The 23,327-nt window shown below is 46.9% G+C and overlaps 1 long non-coding RNA gene across 1 annotated transcript in view; it reads left to right on the forward strand.

Moving 5' to 3' along the window:
- The window catches only part of LOC119856394, a 30,001-nt gene extending 8,160 nt beyond the window's left edge, over window positions 1–21,841 (forward strand). The window contains exons 2-3 of the long non-coding RNA XR_005293272.2: window positions 225–388; window positions 21,532–21,841. This is a non-coding gene — a long non-coding RNA (uncharacterized LOC119856394). The remainder of the gene's footprint in view (window positions 1–224; window positions 389–21,531) is intronic.
- The last annotated feature ends 1,486 nt before the right edge of the window (window positions 21,842–23,327 follow it).

Here is a 23,327-nt window from a genome sequence, read left to right on the forward strand (position 1 = left end):
CTGTTTTTTCAGTATTTGAATATGTATTAACATACTTAAGAACTGTCACTGTGTTCAGTGCTGAAAGGAACTCTGGGTCACTGCCTAGAGAAATTTACAATGTAAGGGCCATTTTGTGTTCCGCTTCCTTCAAAGGTGCATGAAGAGTGAGGAATGGAGCTGGTGGGGGGGAAAAAGTTGTCAAATTTTTCAGCTGAAAAAATGCTGATTTTTTTTTTTTTCAGAACTGATGAAACAAGAAACGTCAGTTTTGATGAACTTTGCATCAAGAAGGTTTCTTGTGTCCAGAATGGAATTTCTGGTTAAAACAATAGAGAATTACAGAATAGCTAAAGCCCAGCTGTCTGATTCAAAGCAAGAACTTGGATCTGGGTCTCCTACATCACAGGTGAGTGCCTTAACCACCAGATTTTTCCATGGTGTGTGTGTGTGTGTGTGTGTGCGTGTGTGGTTTTTGCATGAGCATTTTCTGAAAGCCTCATTTTCATAACATATTTCAAAACCTCCCATTCTTATTTATGAAAAAAGAATTGTTTCCTTGCTATGGCTAGTCAGAGAGCATGAAGCCTCCTTTTTTTTTTTTCTGGCCTCTACACAAAAGCTGGCCACAACCTCAGTCCTTGGCACTCGAATTTCTATAAGGAATGTCCTTGTTCAGCATGGCTAGCTATACTAGTTCTAGTCAAAGACTCAATTCAGCAAGGTATGTAACCACATGAATAACTAAGCATGTGAGTATTCCCGATGAAGTCAATTCACAGCCTCCACTCTTTTCAGTGGTTACAAAGAGACAAGAAGGAAGGTACCTTTTTTTGCTTATTCCTACTGGAGGCTGTCTTCTGCATCATGTGAAATCGGTTCTGACTATTTTAAATCCATGAACACTGACAGATAGTTTTTAAGTTTTGTGAAGTTTGTACTCTGAGTATCCTTTCCTGTCTTCTGATCAAAAGAAAAGGAGGACTTGTGGCAACTTAGAGACTAACAAATTTATTTGAGCATAAGCTTTTGTGAGCTACAGCTCACTTCATTGGATGCTGTAGCTCACGAAAGCTTATGCTCAAATAAATTTGTTAGTCTCTAAGGTGCCACAAGTCCTCCTTTTCTTTTTGCGAATACAGACTAACACGGCTGCTGCTCTGAAACCTGTCTTCTGATTATCTGTTTGTTCCATGTAGAGCCAGTCAGAAAAAAATGTTTTTGGAGACAGTCTAGGTTTGCCGATGTTCCAAAGGCTTAGTTGCTTGGCTCCTCAGCAGTCCGCTTGGCTCCTTAGCAGCCTTGGCTTCAGGGACTGTGGCTCAAGGACAGCCTGCTATGAGGGTTGCTTCTGAGTCAGGAACCCAAGAGCTTTCAGGGTCTGTGGCTGTAGGGCAGCCTGCCACACAGACTCCTTCAAAATTGGGGCTTCCAGGATTTGCAGAGTCTATGTCTCTGAAGCAGTCCAATGGGCAACTTGTCCTGGAGCTGGGACGCTATTCCCTTTCTCTGCAAATGTTAAAATATTGAGTTTTCTTTCCTAAACACAATGAAATAAAATATTGAAATCCTCCATGAAATGGAATTTCCTTTCTTTGTCCAGCTCTAGTTCCAACCCTCCCCTCCTCAGTCTCTTCACTTCACCTACTGCCTTCCATGCTCTCTTTCCTTCCTCCTCTTTTTCTCTACCTCCCTGCACCCCACTTCCCTCCATTCATTCAATATCCCTCTCCCTTCCATTCATCTAATCACCATCTAACAAAACCCCACTCTACACAAATTAAATTTGTCATAAATATAAAGGGAAGAGTAACAACCTTCCTGTATACAGTACAATAAAATCCCTCCTGGCCAGAGGCACAAAATCCTTTTACCTGTAAAGGATTAAGAAGCCTCAGGTAACCTGGCTGGCATCTGACCAAAAGGACCAATAAGGGGACAAGATGCTTTCAAATCTGGGGTGGGGGAAGAAAGGCTTGGTCTGTCTGTTCTGTGTGCTTGTCGGACACAGATCAAGGAAGCAAGCTATCTAACTCCATTAGAATTAGTAAGTACCAGCAAGGGAATGCATTAGCTTATTTTTGTTTTGGCTTGTGATTTTCTGTGTGCTGAGAGAAAGGTATATTCATGGTTTTTCTTTTTGTAACTTTAAAGTTTGGCCCAAAGGGAAATCCTCTGATTTTTTTAATCTGATTGCCCTGTAAGATTATCTTCCTTTCTAATTTTACAGAGGTGCTTCTTTCTTTTACCTTTTTTCTTTCTAATAAAGTTCTGTTTCTTTTACTCTGTGTGTGTGTGTGTGTGTGTGTGTGTGTGTGTGTGCGCTAAAAAACCCGAAGGTTGGTCTGTGCTCATCTTATTTAGTCTCAAGCCTCCCCAGGAAAGGGGATGTGAGAGCTTGGGGGGATTTTAGAGGGGAGTAGGAACTCCAAGTGTTCCTTTCCCTGAGTTCATCTAAATCACTTGGTTGTGGCAGTGTTACTTAGGGGGGCTTTCATGCAGGTCCCCACATCTGTACCCTAGAGTTCAGAGTCGGGAGGGAACACTGACAAAATTAAACCAAACAGAAGGGGAACTGTGGCACTAACATGACGCTTGTAAATCATCACATTGTTCACTCTTCTTGTCTGTTATATCTCATTCTCCCTCCTTTTGTCTTGCCTGTTTAGATCAGTGATTTTCAAACTGTGGGTCACGACCCAGTACTGGGTCATGGAATGGAAAGCACTGAGTTGCAGCGGCTCTGGTCAGCACTGCTGACCGGGCTGTTAAAAGGCCCATCAGCGGTGCTGCCTGGTTAAGGCAGGCTAGTCCCTACCGGTTCCAACACCACACTGTGCCCCGGAAGTGGCCAGCTTCTAGGCAGTGCTCCACACACTGCCCCTGCCCCAAGCACCAGTTCCACACTCCCATTAGTCGGGACCTGGTCAATGGGAGCTTGTGTGGGGCAGTGCTGCAGGCGAGAGCCATGTGGAGCCCCTTGCATGCCTCCACCTGGGAGCTGGACCTGCTGCTGGCTGCTTCTGGGCTGCAGTGTGGTCCACAGTGCCAGGACAGGCAGGAAGCCTGCCTCTGTACCCCGGCTGCATTGCTGACCAGGAGCTGCCGGAGGTAAACCCATGCCCCAATCCCCTGCCCCACCACTGACTCCCCCCCACCCCCAAACCTGCAGCCCATTCCTATACCCCAAGCCGTTCTGACCCCCTCCCACACCTCAAACCGCTCATCCCCAGCTCCGTTGGGTCGTGAGCATCAACAATTTTCTACAATTGCATCACCAGAAAAAAAGTTTTGAAAACCACTGGTTTAGATAGTAAGCTCTTCAGGAACAGTATTTTACTCCTTGGTTGTTCAGTGCCTAGAATAATGTGGGGCCTAGTCTCTGTTGGGACCCTTGGGTAATTCCATACTACAAATAAACAACAGCTTGGCCACCTAGTGCTTCATTGTCATTAGTTATACAAGGATGGCATTAACATCCACTCTGCAAATCCTGAATCTGAAATCCTGTAAAATCTATAAAAAGAAAAGGAGTACTTGTGGCACCTTAGAGACTAACAAATTTATTTGAGCATAAGCTTTCGTGAGCTATAGCTCACTTCAAGTGAGCTATAGCTCACGAAATCTTATGCTCTAATAAATTTGTTAGTCTCTAAGGTGCCACAAGTACTCCTTTTCTTTTGCGAATACAGAGTAACACGGCTGCTACTCTGAAACCTGTAAAATCTGTATCTCTGCTAAACTTTGAGTCCAACCTTAGCTCAATTACAAAGTTACTAGGGAATCTTCAAAACCTTTGTCTCAATCTGCATCTTTTTCCTGAGATGCTTTTCCATATTATTAGCTGCTCATTCTTTGCATCTATACCATGTGTTTTCTCTTGTCATTGATGCACATTCTCTCTTTCCTGGACTATGTTTTCTCACTTATCATAGTTTTTAAAAAAAATATAAACGTAATGTCTTCTAAACCGATTTTTTAAAAATCATCTACTTTTTAAATTTTTTTATGACTTTGTTGATTAAGATATTTATGGTAGAAGTGAATTCTGTTTAAATCCTCTCAAAATACCATGCCAATGGGGATTAGGATTTTCAAATCCACCTACTGGGTTTAGATGTAAGAGTTCCGTCAGCTTCCATGGGAGTTGGGTTGTGTGAATAAATCCCCATGGCAGCTTTGAAAATCTCAGCTAGGTAGTATTGCTTGACCTCACAAATCATTGTGCTTTTACAAAATAGCATGAGGCCTTATGAACTAAGCCATAAATCATGCCATCTATTTAACACACACATTCTGTGTTCCAAATAATCCAGGGGTTTTTTGGTACTATGAAACCAAATTCTGAAATTCTATATGAAATTGAGCCTAAAAACTTCAAATACGTGTGCTAATAGTTTGCACATATTATTAATCTCACTAACATAATGGAATACTTTTATATAATTACATTTTAATCACTGCTTCAAATAAATAGAAACAAGGCATTTGCCATCCACTCACTCACAGAAACAAGAAATACATAATGAAGCTGGAAAAGGTCTTTAGGACACAGACCTCTTCATCCATGGACACCTTCCTTTCCCACAAAACTAACACATGCATTTGTGCATATTAACCTACTATAAAACAGACTACATTGTATAACACAGAAAAACATTTAATGAGCAAAATGATAGCCATTTAATTAACTTTTTCTTTTAAATTGAAACTGAAGACATTAGGGACCTGAAGAAATCTTCAGGAACAAAATATCTAGAACAACAAGTCAATATTTCCACTATCAAATATTTTTAAAGTAGCTCAAAACTGCAGCGTCCTAAAAAGCCAAAAATGAATGTCTAGAAAACAGATACATGGGATAAAATTCACCCCTGTGCAGAGGATCAAAAAGAGGGTATGTGCCATCTTAAATTCCACTTAAGATCAGTTTTCCTATTGCTTCTCATCCTTGCTATATTTGATTTATTTAAATCAAATTTCCAATTAAAAATCATGTAATTGCTGCTGTGGATACAAGGAATTAGACATTAAGCAATCAAAGCACACAATATCTTTGGTACCTGCTTAGGTATTTTTAGATCAGGGCTGTGTGTGTCTTTACTGAGTGAACGTGGCTCTCAGATCCAGATGATAGTTTTCATGCATGGGAAATTCAGCTTCAAAGCTGAGCTTTAAGTGACCTCTTTCAGAAAAATGGAAAAATCCTTTGAGGGATGACATTTTTCACTATTTCAGGCTTTTTCTTTGGTGGTGCATATCTTGTAGTACATTAATCACGTATTGAACTAAAGTGTGAATGGTATGAAACAGTATAACACGCAATGGCACACAAATACAAAAAAACAGTTAATAAGGATGAAAAAAATAGTTTTGACATCTCCTTTGGGATAGTTTAGCCTCTCACATTACTCTAACCAGAATACTTTATTTAACTGTATTAATGTTTTCTTCTGCTTTATATCACCACCTTCTTTATAAACTTGTGCTTTGTGGTACATGAGGCAAGCCAATGTTTTCACCTCCATCTGTCTAGTGCTGTGTTTCTTGCTCCATTGTAGTGTGATTCTATAACAGCAACGTCTTCTCAATGGCTTTCTTAGGTCATTTATTACCCTCCTCCTTTTCTGTCTTTCACCAGGTGGTATTCAGTCTAGGACATGTGTAGGATATTGCTTTTTGACATCTGTACAACCTGCCCTAACAATTTCAGCCTGTTTTCTTGAATCTTTGTCTCTCTACAGTCGGTGGGCCAGGACTTTGTAAAACATCAGCATTAGTCGGTTCATTCTGCCAGTGGACACCAAGTATTCTCTGCATCTCTGATGGAATGCATTGTTTCCTGTTGTACACTTCTAGCATTTGCCAAGTTTCAGAAACATATAGCAATGTAGGTATCACAATTAGATTGTATACATTTATATTAGCTTTTGTGTGAATCTCCTTATTTCTCCAAATATTAACCAGTCTCGAAAAAGCTCTCCTTTCCTTCCCAGTTCTTAACTCTATCTTCTTGTGGAGATGGCCATCAGCACTGATTGTGTTTTTTTCAAGATGTACAGACTTGTTAACCAGGCCATATTCTTCACTGGTTTCAGAGTAGCAGCCGTGTTAGTCTGTATTCGCAAAAAGAAAAGTATTTTTCCACTGAATGCATCCGATGAAGTGAGCTGTAGCTCACGAAAGCTTATGCTCAAATAAATTTGTTAGTCTCTAAGGTTCCACAAGTACTCCTTTTCCTTTTTAATTCCTCACTGTCAGTCATCTATGTATCACCATTGCTGACTCCTTCCAGTGATCACGACTTCAGAGTTTTTTCTTTCGGCTGATTCTTAATGCTACTTGGACCTCATGTTTTATATTGATATTGGTCTTATCTATGGTATGGTCATCTGTGTCCAACAGAACAATATCACCTGCAGAATTGAGATCTTGAGGTTTTCCTCTACTCCAGATAACTGTTTTCTTTTCTATTTTCCTTTGTTGCTCTTCACATCATGTAATCTACCACAACACAGACAAGAGATAAGATGCAGTCCACTGATGATATCAAACCAATCAACCTCTCCACTTTGTCCTTACACAGCATTTTGAATCTTCAGACAACAACTTGACTGCTGACACACACTTTCTAGGAAGCTTATATTTTTGCAAGACCTTCCATAGTTACTGTCTGTGAATAGAGTGTGACAGGGTCGGGCCAGATGGCTATAGGAGAGTAATCCTATTGGGATCCGGGAAGTGGGCGGGTGAAGCCCATCTACTGCTAAAGGATCCCTCCCAGCCTAAAAGGGGATCCACAGGACCTAGATGCCAAAAAATTCTGGGGGACAACTAATGAAATGACAGGGACAGGAGTGTGGTCAAAGGGTCAAAAGAAGAACTGGACGGGGACACCGAGCATAGAACCCCAGACAGTGCCCACTGCTCCTCAAAGGTGTCAAGGAAGTCAGAGGATGCCACCCAGAGGAACTCTGCCCAGATACGTGAAAGAACTGAGGATCGGAAATAGGCCCCACAGTCACAGGAGACTCCATCGGCCAACCCCCTCACTCTGGTTTTATAGATGGCCATTTTAGCTAGGACCAGGAGGCGGATGACCAGGAGATCCCGTGACTTTGTGGGGCCATGGATAGGGAGTGCATAGATAAGAAGATGAGGGGAAAAGTGCAACCAAAAACGTAATAAGATATTGGTGAGGAGCCAGAATAGGGGCTGCAGCCTGGCACACTCCAGGTATGTGTGCCAGGGTTTCCCTCATACCGCAAAAGGTCAGGGGTCTGGGATTGAGGTGAACCGTGCCAAGAACACGCCTATACTCACGGCTCCGTGAAGGAGCCGCCAACTGACATCCCCGGCAGGCCTCGGGACTAAGGTGGAATATAGGCTGGCCCACCGGGGCTCCTCACCCTCCAAAGGTGGCAGGAGGTCCCACCATTTTGTATCGGGGCGGGACACGAGGGTGAGGGCATGAAGGGTGTGGAGCACGAGCGTGTATAGATGTTTTCTTGGTGCGGTTTGAAAGCAGACCGGCTGCATCTCGTGCAGACAGCTTACAGTGAAGGGGTGAGGAAGTCAGTTGGGTCCACGGGGCCGGGGTCCAATTAAAAGGTCCGGTGGGCCTGGGGTAGATGGTGGATGGAGCGTGCCCTCCTGCAGGACCCGGTTGAGATAAACCTGAGCAGCGGGCAGCAAAGCGGCCTTCACCTCCTGAAGTATGTGCCGGGGAGTACAAGGTCTGGAGAGCCCTGAGCATCAGGGGATCCATCCAGTCTCCCCGGTCATAGTCCAAGAGGTCTCTGACTGTTGTGACTTCTGCCAGGATCAACCTCTGGTGCACCGAGCGGGACTCAGCCACCTGCACACGGAGCTGGGGGTTGTGTAGCAGGGGCTTCGTGAGGAGATCTGTTCCCTCGGTGGCCACCACGGACCTGGTCATTAAAGAGTTTCCAGGTCCGGAGGAGGTCCTAATAGAAGACTGGCAGCCCAGAAAGGTCTCGCGGAAGACCTCTCGGATGGAGATAAAGGAGCTGCCGGTCGTATCGGAGCCCTCAGAAGCGGCACAGGGAGGCGTGCACCAGTATGCTCCACGCCGGGCTACCTGCACCATAAAGGAGCATCTGCAGGGCCTGGAGGCAGAAGACATGGATCTGAGTAAGTGGACATTTCAGACCCTGCTCTCCCTCCTCCAGGGGTAGATGGAGAACCCCTACAGGGACCCAGTGCAGTCCTGACCAAAAGAACTCCAGAATCGATGTCCGGAGGTTGGCCAGGAAACCCGGGGCCAGGACCAGGGTGTTGAGATGGTACCGGCGCATGGACAGGACTAGTTGATTAAGCACCAGTGCTCTCCCTTGAAGGGAGAGGCACCGGAGTAGTTCTGTCCATTTCCGGAGCCGCTCTGTCACCCTGCCCTCTAAATTCTGCCAGTTCTCTGGTGGAGAGGGATGCGTGGCAGAAAGGTAAATGCCCAGATAGAGCAGCGCACCCGTGCTCCACCTGATGGCCTGAAGCACAGGTGGGAGGGAGCTCGCCTGCTACCAGTCCCCTACCACCAAGCCAGAGCTCTTGACCCAGTTGACCCACGTGGAGGAGGCTGCTGAATAGATGGCCTGGCAAGCCTCCACCCGCACAAAGTCACCCAGGTCCTGGACTGCGAGGAGTACGTCATCAGCGTACGCCGACAGGACCAGCCGCAGCTCCAGCTCCTGCAGCACCAACCCTGTCAACCTCCTTCGGAGGAGACAGAGGAAGGGCTCAATCGCCAGAGCATACAGCTGGCCCGAGAGGGGGCACTGCTGCTGTACTCCTCGCCCAAAGCTGACTGGTTTGGTCAGGGTCCAGTTGAGCCTGACCAAACACTCTGCGGAGGCATACAGCGCCTGGAGAAAACCCACAAACTGGGGTCCAAAGCCAAATGCTTGCAGAATGCTCAGGAGATACCCGTGATCCACCCTGTCGAACGCCTTCTCCTGATGTAAGGATAGGAGGGCGAACGACAGACCATCCCTACACTTGAGTTCCAAAAGGTCCCGGACCAGATATAGGTTGTCGAAGATGCTGCGGCCCGGGACAGTGTAGGTCCACCAGCATGGACCCTAGCCGCAGCGAGATTGCTTTTGCCACGATTTTGTAGTCTGTGCTGAGGTGCGAGACGGGACGCCAATTTCGTAAATCGCGGAGGTCCCCCTAGTTCGGCAATAAGGCGAGCATGGCTTGCCTACACAAAAGAGAGACGACCCCACTTTGCAAAGACTCGGCCCAGACGGTGACAGGGTCTCGGCCGAGGACATCCCAGAACACGTGGTAGAACTCCATGGTCAGCCCGTCCATGCCCGGAGATTTATTGGTGGGCATGCAACGGAGGGCTTCTGAGAACTCGGCCACAGTGAGAGGCAGCTCTAGCCAGTCTCGGTCGCCCACGCTGACTGTAGGGAGCTCCTTCCAGAGCACTCTGCAAGAGTTAGAATCGGTCAGATCCAGGGAGAAAAGGCTTGCGTAGAAGGCTCTCGCCCTCCCGCACATCTCCATCGGATCCGTGAGGGGGGTGCCATCTTCTGCCAGAAGGCAGGTGACATGTTTCTTGGCCCCCCTCTTTTTCTCCAGGGCGTAGAAGAAGCGGGAGACACGATCCATCTCCCGAAGGAGAAAGATGCGGGATCGAACAAAGGCACCCCAGACCCGATAGTGCTCGAGGGCCAAAGCTCCTCCCGCTTCTCCCGGCACACTCTGCAGAGGGGCGGTTCTTCGGGGCTGGTGGCCAGATGCCTCTCCAGCTCTAAGACCTCCCGTTCCAACTGCTCTATCGTCGCATCCCTCCGTCGGCTGGCGCCCTGGGTGTAGTCACGGCAGAAGAACCAGGCGTATACCTTCCCTAGGTCCCACCACTTCCGCGCCGAGGGAAAGGCATGCTGCTGCCCTCGCCAGGCCAGCCAGAACTCCCGGAAGGACGCCATGAAGCCCGCATCCTCCAGCAAGCTGTTGTTAAAATGCCAATAGGCCGGCCCCGGCTTCTCCATGCAGAGGGAGGCCGTCACGATGGCTATATGATGGTCAGAAAATGGGACTGGCTGGATACTGGAGGACTGGGCTCATGAAAGATGGAAGCGTGATAAATAAATGTGGTCCAACCGGGAGTGGCTCGACCGATGGGCCTCCATCTGGACAAAGGTGAACGTGGAAGTGTCATCCGGGTGGTGGTCGCACCAGATGTCCTCTAGGGAGTGGTGTTCGACTATCCCCGAGCGGTCCCGCTCCTCAAGGGTGATGTTAAAGTCCCCTCCCAGGACTAGGCACTCCTGAGGATCCAAGGTGCCGAGGAAGGCGGATGCCTGCTGATAGAATTGCAGCCGCTCTGGGCTCGCTGCTGGGGCATAGATGTTGACGAGGTTGACTACAAGCCCCTCCGTGCGGACCTAGAGGTGCAGCCGGCGGCCCGGCACAGCCTCAGTGACCCCCAGCACCTCGGGCCGTAGATCGGGGGAGAACAGGGTCACCACTCCAGCTGTACGAACTTTGAGATGGCTAAAGTAATCCAGCTGCCAGCTGTCTTCGGCGGTCAGATCCATATGGGTCTCCTGCAGGAAAACAAGAGTACCCCCCCTTCCCGAAGGAAGGAGTGCACCTGGGACCTGCGGACACCCATCCTACAGTCGCGGGTGTTCAATGTTGCGATGGTAAGAGGTGCCATGAGGAGGGCTGGGGGGGATCCTCACTGGCAGGAACGCTTGTGGCTCCTGACAGGCCGCGCAGCAGTCCGTGACATACCCTGTAGGTGAGTAAGGAGTCACGGAAGAGGTGGACCCACTGGTAGGCCACGGCGCCCTGCCTCCCGGTACTTTTACCTTCCCCCATGAGGGCCCTTGCGGGGGAGGATTTGATGAAAGTCCCCCCATCGCTGGAGAGCAAGCTGTACTTTGTTGCGGGAGCCACGGATGTCTTCTAAAAACTCCCGCAACTCCTCTCACAGCGCATGGGGGGCTGGGGTTACGGTCTCCTGGTTATTCCCCGACGGGGCCCTTGGTACAGCTTCGTGGCCCACCGAGACGGGCAAACAGGGTGCGGACACCCGCCAGGTCTCCTGATGGGTTGGCGCCACTAGGTCCGCCTAGAAGGGGCAATAGGGGGCAGCGGAGGGAGGATAGCAGCCCCTGGTGGGTCAGGACGGGTAAACACAAAGGACGCTCCCTGGGGTCATCGATTGGAAAGGGAAAGGAGACAGCCCCAGGGGTGGCAAAACATCTCGGGAGGTGGACAGGATAGGGACGGGGCAGGGGGCAGGGTTAGAGGCGAGATTCTGGGCGGGGAAAGGGCTCTCAGTGATGCCAGGCGCAGGCTCTATGGTGGATTTGGCAGCCACGGCATCAGGAGGTGGACTCTCTTCTGTAGGGCCCTCTCCCGGGAAGGAGGTCGAATGCTCCTCACCAATGAGGGGTGCCCCTGGTGGTTCAGGTCCCGGCCGTGTGGCACTTGCCATCGCCTCAACAGGCTCAGTGGCCCTCAGCAGGGTGCCATCTGCAGCTGGGTTGATGGAGGAGTCCAGGGGCTCCTCGGCGGTGGGAGCAGAAGCATTGGTTAGGGGGAGGAAGCATGGGGAAAGGGGGGCTGGAGTGAAGTCGCCCAGATCAAGGCCCACTAGCATAGGATCGTCCTCCCCCTGGGTGACCGGGGTCAGACCCTAGGCCTCGATCTCCTCATATATGGACAGGAAACCATTTTCCGCCATCCCAGGATTCTCCCTGCCAGCACCTGATGCGATGGTCGCCTCGCGGCACACTGAGGTTTCAGATGGCGCCAGGGCAGGGGGGCCTCCCTCGGGGGCCCTCGGGGGGGGGAGGGACTCCCGTGGAGGGGAGATACTGCCTTCCAGTGCTGCCATGTCTTCCCCAGCCAGCACCGGTGGATGGAACACACCCGTGGGTAAAGAGGAAGGCTCGGCATTGGTGCCCCCCTTCCTGGTAATCCGAGGAGCCTCCACATCCGATGGGAGTAGCAGAGCTCAAGCCTTCTGCTTGCTCCGCTTCCCCTGGACTCGGGCCCAGCCCTCCATGGCATCATCCATGGGCTGGCTAGCAGAGGTTGTGTCAGAGGGCAGAGGCGATGGCTCAGGGACTCGAGGAGATAACAGTGGGGCAGCACAAGGGAGGGAAGATTCCCCTTGGGGCAGGCCCTCTCCCATGCTCGGCGGTGTCCCTGCCGCACCCTCCTCCACAGGCCCCGCCAGATTGCAAGCAGCTGCTGATGACGATGACTGCACCGGTGCCCTGCCGCGGCTCAGTGGTCACGGATGCCCCTCCTTGCCCATCCAAGGGGCAGTCCCTCCGGACGTACCCCATCGCCCGGCAGAGGTAACACCAGGCCTCCCCCGTGGAGTAATGCACCCGGTAATGGGTCCCCTGGTAGGGGACTAGGAAGGACCCCTCCAGCGCCTCTCCGTCATGCGCCGGCGGCGGCAGTTGAAGCCGCACTTGCCAGTGGAACGAGAGGATGTGATGGGGAGCGGGGTCTTTGCAGCTCAACCGGAGAGGGCTGATGACAGAGATGGGTTTCCCCAGGGTAGAGAGGGCGGGTAACAGGGTGGCATTGGGAAGAAAGGGAGGGACGGAGGTCAGGACCAGGCGGACGCCCAGGTCCTCTAGCGGCTCCAAGTGGACGAACACACCCCCTACGGCCAGGCCCTTCTCCACCGCCTCTTGGGCGGCAGCATCCAATGCTAAGAAGAAGACGACCTTGCCGTACATTTTGCAGGCCGCCATAATGGCCGTGGACCCCACCACCCTCACCAACGCCCGCACATAGGTCTCCACGTGGGGTGAGGCGGGCACCAGGAGGCAACAGACGCTGTGCTTCCTGGTCATGGTGGGAAAGGCTACTATAGATGATAGCGGAGGCGGTGGACAGGAGAGATGACATAGCGTCAGGCGGGGGGGCTGCCGCCACCTGGGCGTATGCCCTGGGGGCCGGGGAGGGACACCCGCAGAGCTGGTTGAGGGAACAGCAGGAAGGGACGCCCCAGCTGGTAGTGGGGCTGGGGCACTGGGAGCAGCCCCTGCTGTGGAGGGCCTGGTCTTTTTAGCGGGGCCCTTCCCCTTCTTCCCCTGACCCTTCCCGCTGGCTGGGGGGGCTCCCCCAGAATCTATGGGGGGGAAGGACGTGGCAGCAGCGGAGGTCATCCCGGTGCCCGTCACTGCAGGTGCCCCAGCGGGGGTGATGGCAGATGATTTGGCAGCGGCAGCAGAGGTAGAGACTTGGGGGGGTGATGGAAGCGCAGGCAGGGGAGCGGTAGCTGGGACTGCTGGAGGGGCTCCACCCGTCTCATCCCCCCACCATCATGAACAGGGAGGGAAGGGGAGATACCAGAAGAAGGAAGGGAAAGGGGAAGCAGGTCGACCGCTCCTCCCTGCTAGGCTGCAGGTAGGGGAGGAGGTCGCCGAAAGAGTGGGCTGTATGTGGGGGCAATCGGGTTAGGGGTCAGTCACTGACACAGGGTGGAATTCCAGCTCCTCTAGCTGCACTAGGGGAGGGGGGATACAACAACATTGGGGGTGCAGTGAAGAGGGTTGAAACTAAAATGGGGAGTAGCACAAGCTCATGGGAGGGGGCATGGGCACACGGAGCAAGAGGCTAAGCAGTCCTGAGTTAGGGCAGAGAAACCAAGGGGCTAGCTTCAGAGGCTGGGGCGGGGCAAACAAACAAAGGCTGTAGAAGGAAATGGGTGGGGCAGGCGAACAAACTGAAGCTAGTAAGGGGGGCTCGGGCAAAACGGGGGGCAAAAGCTGCAAGTGGAAAATGGGGCAGGTTGCAAGGGGAAAGCTGTGAGGTAGGCAGTCCGGGGGTGGGGACACGTGCATGCATGTGCGCCCGCACAAGTCAATTTGGGCTGGCTGCTGCTTCTGACCCAAAGGGTGGAATCAGGGCGTGGCAAGCCAAGCAAGTAGCTGAGTCTAGAGGCAGGAGCTGATGCAGATGGTAAACATCCAGTGGGGGTTGTGGAGGGAGCAGCGGTGGTGGTAGTGGTGGGAGTTGGGGGGGACACACGGATTGGGGGGCAGCTCCACGCTACAACCCCTTTGTCCCTAGAAACACGGTCAAGACCCCCACCATAAGAGCACAGTTTGAAAGTTACTCAGTCTTATGGCCCCCTCCACAGTGGTCTGCAAAGTCTCTAGGTGCTCCCCCACTGGTAGATGGTCCTCTTCTTCTCCTCAGGGCTTCAGCAGCTCTGGACAGCAGACTCCGCAGCAGCAGCTCCAGGAACTCCAGGTGGTGGTCCAGGCAGGCAGGAAGGAAGGATCCCTCTCAGGTGGTGGTGGTGTTGATGGTGTCCACAGCATCAACAGCTGGGGCTGGGGGTCCTCACTCCCCCACCTCTGGGGAGTAGGCCAGTAGGCCCCTCCCTAAGGGTCTGCAGTTGGAGCAGTAGCAGTACCCAAGAGTGGGAGGTCCAGCAACAAGGTAGCAGAGAACAGAGGAAGGGGTGGTGTCTGGCCCAGCCAGGGGAGCAGCAACAGCAGCAGTAGGAGCAGGAGCAGGCAGAGCCCAGCAGCAGTAGTGCTCTTCCTCCAGGCCAGAGGGATGCAGGAGTGAAATAGAAGGGAGAGATCTTGGTCCCAAGTTAAGCATGTCTCTTTTCCCTGGGTAAGGTAACAGGGAAGGCTCCAGAACAATCAGGAGCCTTCTAGAGACAATTAAGACAGGCTGATTAGAACGCCTGCAGCCAATCAAGAAGCTGCTAAAATCCATTAAGGAAGGCTAATCGGGGCACTTGGCTTTTAAAAAGGAGCTCACTTCAATTTGTGGTGTGCGTGTGAGGAGCTGGGAGCAAGAGGTACTAGGAGCTGAGAGTGAGAATGGGGACTGTTGGAGGACTGAGGTGTACAAGCATTATCAGACACCAGGAGCAAGGTGCTATGGTGAGGATAAAGAAGACGTTAGGAGGAGGCCATGGGGAAGTAGCCCAGGGAGTTGTAGCTGTTGCATAGCTGTTCCAGGAGGTACTCTAGACAGCTGTATTCCACAGGACCCTGGGCTGGAACCCAGAGTAGAGGGTGGACCTGTGTTTCCCCCAAATCCTCCCAACTCCTGGTCAGACACAGGAGGAGTCGACCTGGATTGTGGGTTCAGAAAAACGGCCAAGCTGAGGGCTGCTGTGAAGCTCCAAGGTGAGCAAATCCACCAATAAGCGCAAGACCCACCAAGGTAGTGCAGGAACTTTGTCACAACAGTCAAAAGTTTTGGTGAAATCTATGGTTCAAGACTAATTTTTATTGGTATTTAAGCCCTTTCTCAATCAGTTGTCTCGGTGTAAAGATGTGATCTACACACAATCTTTTCAGTCTAAAGTCTGCTTGTTCACTGCATAGTTTTTCATCTATGGCTAGTCTGATTCTGTTCAATAGAATACTGCAAAACACTTCTCCAGGTATGGAAAGCAATGTTCTGCCTTGCCAGTTAGGCAAGCTGGGTGTCCAATATCTTTGGTAATTTAGAGATTACACATTTCTTCCAGTCCTCTGGGCTTAAGTTCTTTCTCACAAAATGTATTATAAAGTTTATGTATTTCATGTACTACTACATTCTCACCAGCTTTAAGCCTTTCAGTGGTGATCATACCTTCACCAGGCGCTTTGCCAATTTTTAGCAATTAGCTGATTAATTGCTATCTTTATTTCTACTTCTGAAATTTTTAGCAGTTAATGTTTAATTCGTCACACTTATCATTTTGAATTTTTGGCTCTGGTTGGTTGAGTACTTCATTAAAATGTTCTTGCCCTCATTCTTTTTGTTCTGCTTCTGTTGTTACGTCTTCCATCTTTTGCTTTTATGATACCACTATGAATCTGGAAAAGATGGCAATTCCTTACATACCTGAAGTAGTTTGAGCCACTCTCACTTTAATGCTTCTTTAGCTTCTCTTGCTTTTTTGTTCTCATTATTGCTTCTCTTTCCAACATAACTTATTTATTTCTTTGTCTTACTCACATTGCAGAGTATGTATATAGAGAATGTTATTCATCATCTTGTGCCACCTGTACTTGCCTCTTGGTCTTTTTTCCTCAAACAATGACCATATGTGTGGCTGTATCCATTCTTTCCTTGATCCTCTTAATCCAAGTGAAGTTGTGGCAACCTTCTGGCACACATCTCTAAAGCAAACCCATTATTTCTCTGTCATCATACATTATTAGCCACTGCTTTTGAAATCCATCTGAGAGCTGCCTTTAAAGGCTCTCCTGATTCCTGGGTCAAACTATGGAAGATCTTGCAAAAATATGGGCTTCCTCAAATACCATATTTTTTTCTTGTGAAACCTGTCTTTTTAGCTTTATTCTAACGGTTCTGATGACAAGATAGTGGTCACTTCCTACGTCAGCACTTGGATACACAATATTTTACATCAATGATCTTCTCTACCATCTGCTTATGGCAATGTGAATTACTGAGAAACAATTGGATTAATCATTTGACTTCCATATTAGCTTTTCCCACCCCCAACACACAGGTTATACATGTTGCACAGCTCAATGAATCTTTTATCATTGTCCATCAGAACCTCTATACTCCTATCCAAAACTGTTACCAACTTGGGAATTCATGTTACCCATAACCAGAATATTAGCATAAACCTGGTTTACTACTACTTCTAACTTATTGTAGAATGCATCTTTTTCTTGTTTCTCATGATTACTTGTAGGAGTGTAACACTGAAAGAGAATTTATTTTAACACAATTTGTTAACAAAACCTGCTCTTGTAATTTGTGGATCAACTGGTTCCCATTCCTGTAAAGCTTCTGCTGCCTTTTAGTCAAGTAGTATTTCAACTCCTCCTACATGAGAATTATCTTGCTTTCCTGAACAGACTACAATGAGTCTTCCACATCAATCCATCTCATTTTGCTCACTTCAAGTCAGTTCTCTGACTAGACTGGTTTCTGTTGTCCCACATTGTATTCACATTCCAGGATCTAATTTTAGTTTTTGGTTTTAGCTGCTAGGATCTTTTGTTTCAGCTGACGAACTCTATCCTGGGTTTGGTCCAGCACCTTCATGCCTCCATTCAAAGTAATTTCATAGAAGATTAGGGTTGGAAGAGTCCTCAGGAGGTCATGTAGTCCAACCCCCTGCTCAAAGCGGGAACAAACCCAATTAAATCAACCCAGCCAGGGCTTTATCAAGCAGGGCCTTAAAAACCTGTTGACTCATGGATTCCCAAAAGCCATAGAATCGTGGAAATGTAGGACTACCAGGTATCTCAAGAGGTCATCTAGTCCAGTCCCCTGTACTGAGGCAGGACTAAGTATTATCTAGATCATCCTCAACAAGTGTTTGTCTAGCCTGTTTTAAAAAAAACTCCCAGGGTCGGAGATTTCACAACCTCCCTAGTTAATTGTTCCAGTGCTTGACTAGCCTGACAGAAAGATTTTTTTTTTTTTCCTCATGTTTAACCTAAATCATCCTTGCTGCAATTTAAGCCCATTGCTTCTTGTCCTATCCTCCGAGGTTAACACAAACAATTTTCACCCTTCTTCTTGTAACAACTTTTTACATAGTTGAAAATTGTTATCTTCCCCCCCCCCCCCCGCCACCCCAATCTTCTATTCTCCAGGCTAAACAAACATTTTTTTCAATGTTTCCTCATAGGTCATGTTTTCTAGACCTTTAATCATTTTTGTTCATAGAATATCAGGGTTGGAAGAGATCTCAAGAGGTCATCTAGTCCAATCCCCTGTTCAAAGCAGGACCAACACCAACTAAATCATCCTAGCCAAGGCTTTGTCAAGCTGTGCCTTAAAAACCTCTAAGGATGGAGATTCCACCACCTCCCTAGGTAACTCATTCCAGTGCTTCACCACCCTCCTAGTGAAATAGTGTTTCCTAATATCCAACCTAGACCTCCCGCACTGCAACTTGAGACCATTGCATCTTGTTCTGCCATCACTGGGAAGAGTCGAGCTCCATCCTCTTTGGAACACCCCCCCCCATCAGGTAGTTGAAGGCTGCTATCAAATCCCCCCTCACTCTTCTGCAGACTAAATAAGCCCAGTTCCCTCAGCCTCTCTTTGTAAGTCATGTGCCCCAACTCCCTAATAATTTTTGTTGCCCTCCACTGGACTCTCTCCAATTAGTCCACATCCCTTCTGTGGTGGGGGGCCCAAAACTGGACGCAATACTCCAGATGTGGCCTCACCAGTACTGAACAGAGGGGAATAATCACTTCCCTCGATCTGCTGGCAATGCTGCTACTAACACAGCCCAATATGATGTTGGCCTTTTTGGCCTTCTGTTGATTCATATCCAGCTCTCATTCACTGTAACCCATAGGTCCTTTTCTGCAGAACTGCTGCCTAGCCACTCAGTCCCCCAGTGCATGGGATTCTTCCTTCCTAAGTGCAGGATTCTGCACTTGTCCTTGTTGAACCTCATCAGATTTCTTTTGGCCCATCCTCCAATTTGTCTAGGTCACTCTGGACCCTATCCCTACCCTCCAGCATATCTACCTCTCCCTGCAGCTTAGTGTCATCTGCAAACTTGTTGAGGGTGCAATTAATCCCATCATCCAGATCATTGATAAAGATGTTGAACAAAACCAGCCCCAGGACTGACTCCTGGGGCACTTCGCTTGATACCAGCTGCCAACTAGACATCAAGCTGTTGATCACTACCCATTGAGCCCGACAATCTAGTTAGCTTTCTATCCACCTTTTATAGTCCATTCATCCAATCCATACTTTAACTTACTGGCAAGAATAATTCAAGATGTATCACATCCACCACTTTCCCCATATCCACAGAGCCAGTTATCTCATCATAGAAGGCAATCAGGTTGGTTAGGCATGACTTGCCCTTAGTGAATCCATGTTGACTGTTCCTAATCACCTTCTTCTACTCCAAGTGCTTCAAAATTGATTCCTTGAGGACCTGCTCCATGATTTTGCTGGAGACTGAAGTGAGGCTGACTGGTCTGTAGTTCCCTGGGTTCTCTTTCTTCACTTTTTAAAATATGGGCACTATATTTGCCTTTTTCCAGTAATCCGGGACCTCCCCAATCGCAAAAAATTTTCAAAGATAACGGCCAGTATTGCTTTCCTCTGGACTTTCTCCAATTTTTCTTCATCTTTCCCAAAGTGTGGTGCCCAGAACTGGACATACAGCCTCAACTGGAGTACTATCAGTGCTGAGCAGAGTGAAAGAATTTTCATGTCTTGTTTACAACATTTCTCCTAATATATCCCAGAATGATGTTCACTTATTTTTCAACAGTATTACATTGTTGACTCACATTTAGTTTGTACTGCACTATATCTCCATCTCCTTTTCTTCAGTATTCCTTCCTAGGCAGTCATTTCTCACTTTTGTATTTTTGCAATTGATTATTCCTTCCTAAGGATAGTACTTTGCATTTATCCTTATTGAATTTCATCCTATTTATTTCAGACCATTTCTCCAGTTTATCAAGAACATTTTGAACTTTAATCCAGTCCTCTAACATGTTTGCAACCCTCCCCAGCTTGGTGTTGTGTACAGACTTTATATAGAAATACTTTCTATCCACATCATGTATGAAGATATTGAATAGAAACAGACCCAGGACATATTCCTGCAGGACCCCACTCCACATGCTCTTCCAATTTGATTGTAAAGCACTGATAACTACTCTGAGTACACCCACTTTATAATAGTTCATCTATGCTATCTTTCCCTAGTTTGCTTATGAGAAGGTCATGTGACACAATATCAAATCCCTGACTTTAAAGTCAAGATACATCAGACCTACAGCTTCCACTCTATCCACAAAACTTGTTACCTACCAAAGAAAGATATTGCATTGGTTTGATATGATTAATTCCTGACAAATCCATGTTGACTATTTCTTATTACCTTATTATTTTATTATCCATGACCTCCTTTAGGCTGGCTAACTGAGATACACTTGTATCTGAGTTGTTTCCAGAACTAACTTTTTTTTTTTTATGAAGACATGTAATTAGCCTGACTCAACCATAGGTCCAGGATTCCTTATTCTATATTTTGAAACAACCCATTCCAACCATGGAGTCATACCTTGTAGATTAGCATGCTATTAGCTATTTTAGGATTCCAATTATTACCTTAACTTTAGAGCTGGTCAAAACTCAAAAATCCTGTTCTGCAATAAATTCTGACATTTCAAAATCGTTTTTGGTCTGAATCGGAATTAAGAAATAAATCAAAATTGCAAGTGAAATAACATTATTGAATAAAATCATTTTGGGGTTAATTGAAATGTTCCATTTTGATAAAATCCAATGTTCCATTTTGACTTTTTAATATTAGATATAATAGCAAATGCAATATATATCAAAACAAAGTTGCATTTAAAATAAAAATGTTCCAGAATGTTATACCTTATTGTTGAAATGCTTTTTTCATTTTTTTAAAAAATAAAATTGTCAAACTTTCTGTGGGAACATGTTGCGATTTTGATGAAACAGCATTTCTGACAGCAAAACTTTGTTGAATTTTTTTTTCTATAAGCTCTCTTTGTTACAAAATAGACACTGCTGTAATGCTCCAGAATAGGCAAAGCGATAAGTATACTACAGCAGTTCTCAAACTGTGGGTTGGGACCCCAAAGTGGGTCACAACCCAATTTTTAATGAGGTCACCAGGGCCAATATTAGACTTGTTGGGACCCAGGGCTGAAGCTGAAGCCCTAGCTACAGCTGGGATGGAAAGGCTCAGGCTCTGGCCCCCTCTTTTTCCCCACCCAGGCTGGTGGGGCTCAGGCTACCCTCCCATCCTGGGGTCATGTAGTAACTTTGTTGTCAGAAGGGGGTCACAGTGCAATGAAGTTTGAGAACTCCTGGTATACTATATTGATCTTTGCTAATGTAGGCAATTAGTCATAGAATGATAGAATACCAGGACTGGAATGGACCTCAGGAGGTCACCTAATCCAACCCCCTGCTCCAAGCAGGACCAATCCCCAATTTTTGCCCCAGATCCCAAATGGCCACCTCAAGGATTGAGCTCACAACCCTTGGTTTAGCAGGCCAATGCTCAAACCACTGAGCTATCCCTCCCACCTTCAACAGTTAATCTTTTTACCTTATTTCTTTTCTTGTCCCATTTCAATCTCTGCTCTCATTTCTCATTCTGGAACTGTAATTTATTACTTGACTGTGTGTGTTAGGAATCAAGACTCTGTCTTGATTAAGAGTTTTTCATAAGCTCCCTAACACATTAATCCTGTTTTCTTTACTAGGGAGAAAAAGTGCACACTAAAAGCAGGACTGGGAAGCACCAAGCGGTAACACCCTTGATTTAGAACCCATATTTAAGAGTCAAGTTAAACAACCCTCAAAGATTATTTTACCCTTAGGCAAATCTTAATTCCTTTTCCATGTCCTATCTCAAGTGGTGTTGTTAATTACAGGAAATGTTCTGATTCCTAATACTGGGGGGGGGGAAATCCTAACAAGTGGCGCTGACAAGTCAGAGGGTGTTCTCTTTGGCTATGTGTCCTTGTCCTAATTTTGTCATCTTTGCTAATTGTGACCCTAATTTATTAGTTCAATAGGTGCAGACAATAGTCAAGAAGATGGCTAATTGTGAAAGGGGGAAAAACATGAAGACTGAGAGAGAAATTTCCTAATCTGCCACCTTATTTATTACATTTCCTGGAAAGCAATGGAATGTGACCAACGCAATAAAGCTGGAGGTAAATGCCATTCAGTGGCTGTGACTCTGACGTTCTTCTCACACATTATCACAAAGCATAAATGCATTAGAATATTGTTTTAAAATTATTTGATCATATAATTTGTCTTTTTTTTTTCAACACGATAAACATAATAAAACATTAAGAATGATAAATTCGGTATAAAAGCCAAATGCAAAGCATATCTGTTCTACAGTATGGAAATGTATATTTAAATGTAGTGCATTCTCTCTTTGTACTGATTTTTAACTAACCAGACACTTCTATAAAATATGCTGTAGCTCACAGAACATTAAAGAAACCTGCATCACTTTTAAGAGAGAGACTAACATAGTTAAGGCTGCTGCATCATGGGGGAGGGTAAGTGTGAGAGAGAAATGTGTAGCATTACCAGAAAAACCTACTAATACAACTAAAAAAGATTTTTTTCAAACAAACAGTTGGGCACTCATCACTAGTAAACATAAACTCTTGTGCATCTAGGCATGAGAATACTTGGTCAGTGTTTCCAATTTTTGTCAGAAGTTAGGAAAGCAACCTCAATTCTAAATTCTAATATGTAGTTTGTCATGTGTGAAATTTATTTATTACCAATTTCCTTGTTTCCACATTATTTAAACCTGAATTTAGTGCTTACGAACAAAGGTGCCAGATTGATAGCTATGGAATATGTTTTTTGTCTGCATTGTCCACAGAACAGGTATAGGCACAGGCAGTGGCAGTGGCAGTGGCAGTGTAAGCTTCCTCATAGCCCTATGCTAATTTACTCAGTCCTTACCAGGAAAAGGATTATTACCTCTAGGAGGGAGGAGCCAGCTTCTTCTGATATAGAAAGCCTTATTTTCAGCCTGGCTTTCGAGCCTCCCCCTTATTTTCATCTACACTTCTATGGGCAGTTATTTCCAAAGACAGATTGCAAATGTAAAAAGACTGTTTTGTACAGCACCTAGCAAAATGGGGTCCTGGTCAGTGACTGTCCTTCAACTGCTACCACAATATATATAATTTAATAATAATTAATAATAAACTGCTGAAAATCTGCCTCCTAACACCTTTGCTAGCTCGGAGAATGAGAAAAATTAGGTAAAGGCTGAATCAGCTCAGGCAATGATAGTCAGGAATAATCAGCCTCATAGGAACAATCTTTTCTTGGAGGCTGGAAGAAGCTTCTTCAGCTGGTTGCTGTATAATCCTAAATGCATTTCTGAATGTGAACCTTTCTTTTAGAAAGATTCATCAGTGATTGTGTGTCCTCCTTCTCACAAAACATCTCTGCCATTGCAAACATGTCTTTTTAAAATGGAGAGGAAAAAAATCAGTCTGGCTTTCCAGTAATGACCCTGAACAATAAAACATCCTGCCAAAATGAATTAAAATTCTTTGGACAGTTAGGGGTTTCCATGCAGTTTTTCACCATTTTCTTATTTCTCAAATGTTGTCTCTTTGAAAGGAAGCAGGAAAGTCAACACGGGTGGAAGTCCATTGATGTTTTTGGTTCAATGTGATCCTAATCCTGCTCCCATACAGTAGCATTCCATAGCAAAAGTACTATTGACTTTGGAGGGAGCATGACTGAGCTCTAAATGCTTTTATTGTTTCAATGAAAGACTCAGAAGCTAATGACCATACCTCCCATTCTTGTTTTGT

The sequence above is a fragment of the Dermochelys coriacea genome, chromosome 5 (assembly GCF_009764565.3).
Source record: "Dermochelys coriacea isolate rDerCor1 chromosome 5, rDerCor1.pri.v4, whole genome shotgun sequence".
Taxonomy (NCBI): Eukaryota; Metazoa; Chordata; order Testudines; family Dermochelyidae; genus Dermochelys; species Dermochelys coriacea.